Consider the following 7,233-nt stretch of genomic DNA (forward strand, 5'->3'; position numbering starts at 1 on the left):
AGGAGCCAATTCGGGGGGATGCCTAGTGAGGACCCTCATTCTCATATGGAAACCTTTTGCGACTATTGTGATGCAATCTCTCAAACGGGCGTGACTCAAGACCAAATTAGATGGGTCTTATTTCCTTTTTCCTTAATCGGCACCGCGAAGCAATGGTTGAAGGGCCTTGATAAGGCCACCCTTGGAATAGATTCTTGGAAGAAGTTGGCTCTAGCTTTCTACAAAAAATTCTACCCACCGGAAAAGACTAACATGCTAAGAGCTCAAATTACGGGTTTTAAGCAAAGGGATGAAGAGTCTTTGTATGAAGCTTGGGAGCGGTTCAAGGGAATTTGTCGCTCATGTCCTCACCATGGACTTAGCGAATGGTTTTTGGTGCAACAATTTTGGAATGGTTTATATGAAGATTCTAGGAACATTCTTAATATGGGATCAAATGGAATGTTCACCGAAGTTGATGACAATCAAACATGGAACAAGATTGAGGAAATGGCGGTCCATAACTCACAATATAGTAGACCTCGCAAGGCTACTAGAGGAGGAAAGCATGAAGTGGACTCCGTTACTCAATTAGGTGCTCAACTTAGTGCTCACATTGACACAATCAACTTGAAGTTTGAACAAGCTATGGCTAGACTTGAGGAAAACTCAAAATCATCAAAGCATCATGTTAATGCCATGACGGCATCCTCATCAATCCCAAGTGGGATATGTGAGAATTGTGGAACTTTGGGACATGACCAAGGTGAATGTAGGGGAACAAATGAACAAGTGAATGCTTTCCAAGCATACAAGAGTGGTACCCCTTATTCCAACTTTTACAATGAAAACACCAAATTCCATCCAAATCTCTCATACAAAGGCCAAAATGTTCAAAACCCTCAAACAACATACACTCCACCACCCATAAGAAACCAAAATCAAAGACCCTTTTACAATCAAAACCAAGGTTACCAAAATCAAAATCCATACAATCACCAAAATGACCAAGGTTTTGATGTCCAAAAAGCGGTCCTCCAAATGCAAAAGAATCAACAAGAATTTTTCACTCAAATGCAAAAAGATAGCCAAGAAAAGGAAACCACCATCAACAACATTCTAGCTCACACCAAGATGTTGGAAACACAATTGACTCAACTAGCATCTTCAAGCTCACAAAGACAAAAGGGGCAATTACCACCTCAAAGTAATCCCCCTAGACATGAAACGGTTAGTGCCATTCACTTGAGAAGTGGTACAAGGTATGAAGCACCGAAGAAGCAAGTTGAGGATGAAGTTGTGGAAGCTAGTGAAAAGGAAGAAATTGTGCAAAACTCCAAAGATGGAGAATCATCAAAAGAAGAAAGTTCAAAGAAAAATGAAGACAAGGCCAAGGAGAAGGAGCCCATTGTGATTAGACTCCCTTTTCCAAATCGTCAAGCCAAGCCAAAATTTGATGATCAACTTGGAAAATTCATGGAAATTGTGAAGAATTTGGAAGTCTCAATTCCTTTCACGGAATTAATCAATCACGTGCCGGCCTATGCGAAATACATGAAAGATATCCTCACAAAGAAGAAGTCGATCCGGAAGCTTGAGACTATCGCCTTCACTAAGGTGAGTAGCGCAATACTTCAAGGGAGTTCACCTCCAAAGTTAAAGGATCCGGGAAGCTTCTCAATACCGTGTACCATTGGCGACACGACGATCAACAAAGCCTTATGTGATCTAGGGGCTAGTGTGAGTGTCATGCCGTACTCGGTGAGTAAAAGGTTGGGGATGGGAGAGCTTAAATGCACCAATATCACACTCAAAATGGCCGATAGATCGACGAAGACACCGTTAGGGATATGGGAAGATGTCCCCGTGCGAATTGGGAAGTTTTTCATTCCGGTGGACTTTGTCATTGTTGATATGGAGGAAGATTCCAACATTCCAATCTTCCAAGGAAGACCTTTCCTACACACCACGGGTGCGGTGATTGATGTGAAACATGGTGAGCTCACTCTAGAAGTGGGAGATGAAAGCATAACTTTTAATCTTGACAAGACTATGAGAGCTCCTCGTTTGCATAAACCATGTTTCATGATTGATCATTATAGCCGAAAGGATGAAAGGAAGAAATCGGAACTCCAATGGAAGAAGAAAATTTAAGATGCTTCATTCAAAGAGCAAGTGAATTGTGACAAGGAGAGCTTGCAAAGCTCATCAAAATCAACCAAGGAAGAAGAGGATGGCCTCATTGGCCAAGAGAAGAAATTGGGAGAGTTATCTCCATCTAAGCAAGCGATTTTCAATGATCAACTCAATGAAGTTTGTGGTCTTTGGGACGACGAATTTGAAGGGATTTTTAATCCCTACATTGGTAATGCCATCGATCAAGACCAACAAGGGCCACGGTCTATTGAGAACCTCTACCATGATAATGAACAAGCTTTTGATTACTTCTTCAAGGTGTTGAGCAACATCAACAACACCTTGGACATGCCCCCTTGACATCTCATCAAGAATGAGAGTTTGGTGGAGTCCTCCCTAAACCACCACTTGTAAATATTTCTAACTCCCTAACTTACATTTCAATTCTTGTATTGCATTTTTGTCATCTTTGGATTTTTATTTACTTTGATCAAAATAATTGTCATGTTTGAGAGAAGTGAGGGAGGGACTAACAATTTTAATTGATGTGTAGTGCTTTTAGCTTAGTGTGGGGATGACAATTGCCTAGGCTATCCATGCCTTAGTAGTGCCCCCACAATGACAAACACAAGACTTGAAGAAAGAATGGAAGAATGGTATGGGAAATGCATTGTGCACGGATGGAACTGAATCCGTGTACACATGGGAAGAATCCGAGCGGATTCCTCAGAATCCGCCCGTCTTCAGTAATCCGAGCGTATTGCAGAAAAGACGCCCGTCCTGAACTGAGTTGAATTTTGAAAATTTCTTGACTGTGACTGAATCCGGGCGTCCTGTGAAGAATCCGCCCGTCTTGAAGAATCCGCCCGTCTTGTAAGAAAGACGTCCGTCTTTGCAGCTGAGGAAAACAAGCAAAATTTTCTCGGATCAAATCCGTCCGTCTCTTTAAGCAAATCCGCCCGTCCCGTGTTCAGCAAATCCGAGCGTCTTCTACTGAATCCGCCCGTCTTTAGGCGAGTTTTGCAAAGTCCAGAAAGAGCAGAATCCGCACGGATTGGGCAGAATCCGCACGGATTGCCTCTGCAGATTCGAAAATTTCGGTCTCTTTAAAACCCCTCCCACCTTCATTCATTCATTCATTCATAAACACTACCCACAACATCAAAACCCTCATCCTCTCCATCACAAAAACAAAAACAAAAACCCTCAACAACATTCACCAAATACAAATCAAACCATCCTTCCAACAACAAATCAATCACTCCTTCTTCAACAAAAATCAAAACCAAGCACAAAATATTCAACCTTTGAGTCGATTTTTGATTTCATAAAGGCAAAGACTTTCACCTTCAAATCGATTTGGGCATACTACAAATTGAAGATTTTTCATTCTTTTCTTGGTTAGTTCATCAATGGAAAGGACTAAGGGAGCAATAAAGGCAACAAAGGCACCAAAGGCTAAGGCACTCTCACAAAGGCAAAAGGCTCTTCAAACAAAGAAAGCATTGGCTATGGTGGTAGAAACACCAAACTTGGAAGTGCAACAACAACAACAACCTTCTATGGGAGCAACAACACCTTCTACTCCGGTAATTGATCAACTTTTGCATTATCCGGAGGTAACTTTTATTTCCGATACCCATAGAAATACCTTTGTCAAGTTTGCTATGAAGTCATTACAATCCACCAAATTCATATGTGAAGATACCTTAGAAAAATTTGGTGTTCTTGAGCAAACTAGAGCCTTTTTCAATGCCATGGGGTTGAAGAAATTGTTTGAAACAAGGGAATTGACATACCCCTCCCTTACTTTGGAATTTTTAAGTTCCTTGAAAGTCACCAAAGTTGAGAATAGGGAGAATCTCGAGTTTCGTCTAGCTAATGTTAGTAGACGCATTACCTTTAGGGAATTGGGTGAAATTTTGGGTCTTAGTGATGAAACGAGTTATTTTAAGAGTTATGGAAAGTATGACCCCGAACCTCTTTGGGAGGCAATCTCCGGGAAGAAATTTGAGGATTTTCATGCGAGTCGTGCTCTTTTGGTCCACCATCCGGGCATAAGAGTATGGCACAAGGTCGTGGGTAACACCATAATTGCTAGGAAAGATACCAACCATTTCACAAGACTTGATTTTATTCTCCTTGAATCGGCTTTGAATATCGGAAGAGTACACACCAAGCCTTACAATTCTTTGAGGCTCTTGGTAGATAGATGGCTCAACATTGATTGTGGGAAGAAGGGCACGACCGTTATTGTCAATGGCGGCCTAGTCACTATCCTAGCCAAGCACTTTGATCCTAACTTCAATAAGGATAACAAGTACAAAGCAAAGGAGGGTGGCCATCTTGTTGATATGCATACTATGATTCACAAGTTCAAGTGGGTTGCCCATAACCCCCTTGACACTAAGTATGGATGGCTCACTAGTGAAGCTAGATCGTTCACCTTGCCTTCGAAGATTTGTCATCTAAGCGTCCACCGGACCAATTATCTACTTGCCCTTTCTAAAGAGGCCGAGTATATCATTCAACAACAAAAGGGTGCTCTTGAAATGCCCTCCTCTTCCATTGTCATACCACCTTACCCCTTTAAGTATGAAGAGCTCAAGCCGGAAGGAGTTGAAGTTGGGAAAGACTATGTGACTCTTCTCATGCAAGCAATGCACAAGCAAGCCTATGAAGATCGGAAAAATGCCTACTTGGCTCAATATCCACCCCTCCTACACTTAGCTAGGCAAGGACTACTTGATCCATCTTGTCCTTTGCCTAGTTGGGCGGATAGAGAAGTCTTATGTCCGGGTGCATCTAGGGTCGTTTTGGGTGACAATGAGGTTGTTGGTAATGATGAAGAAGTTGATGATAATATTGAGGAAGAAGCAAGTGAAGAAGAAAAGGATGGTGAAGATGATGATGAGGAAGATGAGGAAGAAAGTGAAGAAGCAAATGACAAGGGAAGTGGCAATGTGGCCACTTCTAATGAGGGAAGTGATGATGATAGCATGATGGAAGATTAGCAAGCCTTGGAGACTCCTACCCTCTCATGGTTTGTCTATTTCTCTCCTTGTATTTTATTTAATTTTGATCATTGTTGGAGTAGTCCTAGCCCCATTAGAGGACTCACACCTCGGTACCATTGAGGTGTTCTCATTTTATTGTTCCCATTTTCAAAATCCAAAATGACAAATTAGTTTCATGCATAGCATAGTGTGTGCATGAACTACACCCATCTTTGGACATTAGCAATAGTGTCTCACTCGGTTTGGGGAAGTTAATGCATACACAACGGGAGGTAATCTAAATTATTCTCTCCGTCATAACAAAAACCATGCATCATGTAGTGTAGCTTAGTGTAGATTGCATTTAGTATAGAAATCATGCATCATCTTTGCATAATTTCCATCATTTTGGCCATTGAGGACAATGCCCATATTAGTGTGGGGATGGGAATTCTAACATTTAACTCTTATTCAAAAATCCAAAAAATTGAAAAATTTCAAAAATCATAAAAATTTGAAAATTGAAAACCCAAAAACATGTTTATTCCTTTTTGTAGTCTTGTATATATTGTCTTGTATATATTGTGTTTGTTCTATCCCTTGTTCACATTGAATGACTACGCCACATCCGAGACATGAGGATATTGAAGACCGCATGGTATGATCTTTCCAATCTCCTTTTTCCTCTTTATGTTAATGACTATGTGGCTTTATTTTGATTGATGCGGTATAACAATGTGAATTTAGGACTTGCATTTAGTTTACATGTCATATTAGTTGATAGAATCACTTGCATTAGGATGTTTATATTAGTTGCATCATGGCATGTAGTTGCATGTTAGAAATGTTTTGAAAAATGCCTATTTAGGAACTTTGACAAGAGCAACTAAGCCATTATAAATACTTGTTCAACTTAAGACTTTGCCTACTAGAATGGTTGTAAGACACCCTAGATAGTGTCATACTAGTGTCTTTTGACCCATGACCCAAGGCCTAGTCAAGGGTTTGCATGTGAGTCACCTATCCAACCCCGTGATGCGATGTGGACTTGGTTAACTTGTCTAGGTGACCTTGTTTGACCTTGTGGTAAGGCAACCCAAAAATATTTTCTGTCAATAAGCTTGAAGTGCTCATTTCAAAGAAATTTTGTCATGTGGAAGTAATGTAATGCCAAGGAAACCTCAAATGTTGTGAATTGTTGAAAGTTGAGAAATTTAAGTTGTTTTGATGGAGGCGTACCACTTCGATGTGCTTTGGTGCGGGATCCATTTAATTGGGCCCCCATACGGTTGTGAATTCGGCCGCCCAGAGACAGAGTGACTATCACCCCGAAAAGCTATTGTCTAGAGGTTAACCGGTTGCCTAATAAGCGATTGGCGAAAGCAAAGGACACTAGCCCGGAAGGGACAAACCCCATCTTAAATTTTTGAAATGTGAAAGTGAAATGAGGAAAATTTTGAATACTAGTCATATCCACCCGTTGTGAATAAAGATTTGAGCATTTCATTCCCAAAAAGCCTTTTGTCAAACCACTTGGTCGAGCTTGGGACGATCCATGACCTTTACTTTTGTAGAGAATTCGAGACTTGTCATGTCATATGCTACTAGCATCATAGGGATCATCATTCCACCACCATCCGATCGCTCTTGACGAAAGCATTTGGAAATTGAGAACGAAAGTAGTTTAGTTTAACACCATTTGGAGGTGATTTAGTGCCATCCTCTTAGTCTTAGTAATTTGTTGAACTAGTATTTGTGAAGGATTACATGCTCTTAAATTTGTTCCTCTTTAGTGCCTCCGCCACTTGATGAGGGAGTGGCTATTCTTTTTGTAGATGCATCCATTATGTGATTTTTGTGTGCTTAATGTTTGGATGTGTCGCCATTTTGGCAAGACCCACCTTGCCTTGCAAGAAGGCATCCTACCTCATGGTTGTCTTGTTGTGAGTTGAAGGGGCGGAGTGAGACCCGCTAATTGTCTCATATCGGCTATATTATTAGGATAGGTTAGTATTGGTCCTAGTCTTTGTCACCTCTTTACTCGGGACGAGCAAAGGTTCGGTTTGGGGATATTTGATGTGACCATAATTGGCGCGTATTTAGCCCCCGAATTAGCCTTGTT

The 7,233-nt window shown here is 41.0% G+C and overlaps 1 non-coding gene across 1 annotated transcript; it reads right to left on the reverse strand.

The window, feature by feature from the left end:
• Positions 1–252: 252 nt before the first annotated feature.
• LOC141602938 (small nucleolar RNA R71) lies at positions 253–359 on the reverse strand. Its single transcript, XR_012524841.1, has one exon. It is a non-coding gene; the product is annotated as a small nucleolar RNA R71 (small nucleolar RNA).
• Positions 360–7,233: the final 6,874 nt, after the last annotated feature.

Source organism: Silene latifolia, chromosome 9, assembly GCF_048544455.1.
Source record: "Silene latifolia isolate original U9 population chromosome 9, ASM4854445v1, whole genome shotgun sequence".
NCBI classification, from domain to species: domain Eukaryota; kingdom Viridiplantae; phylum Streptophyta; class Magnoliopsida; order Caryophyllales; family Caryophyllaceae; genus Silene; species Silene latifolia.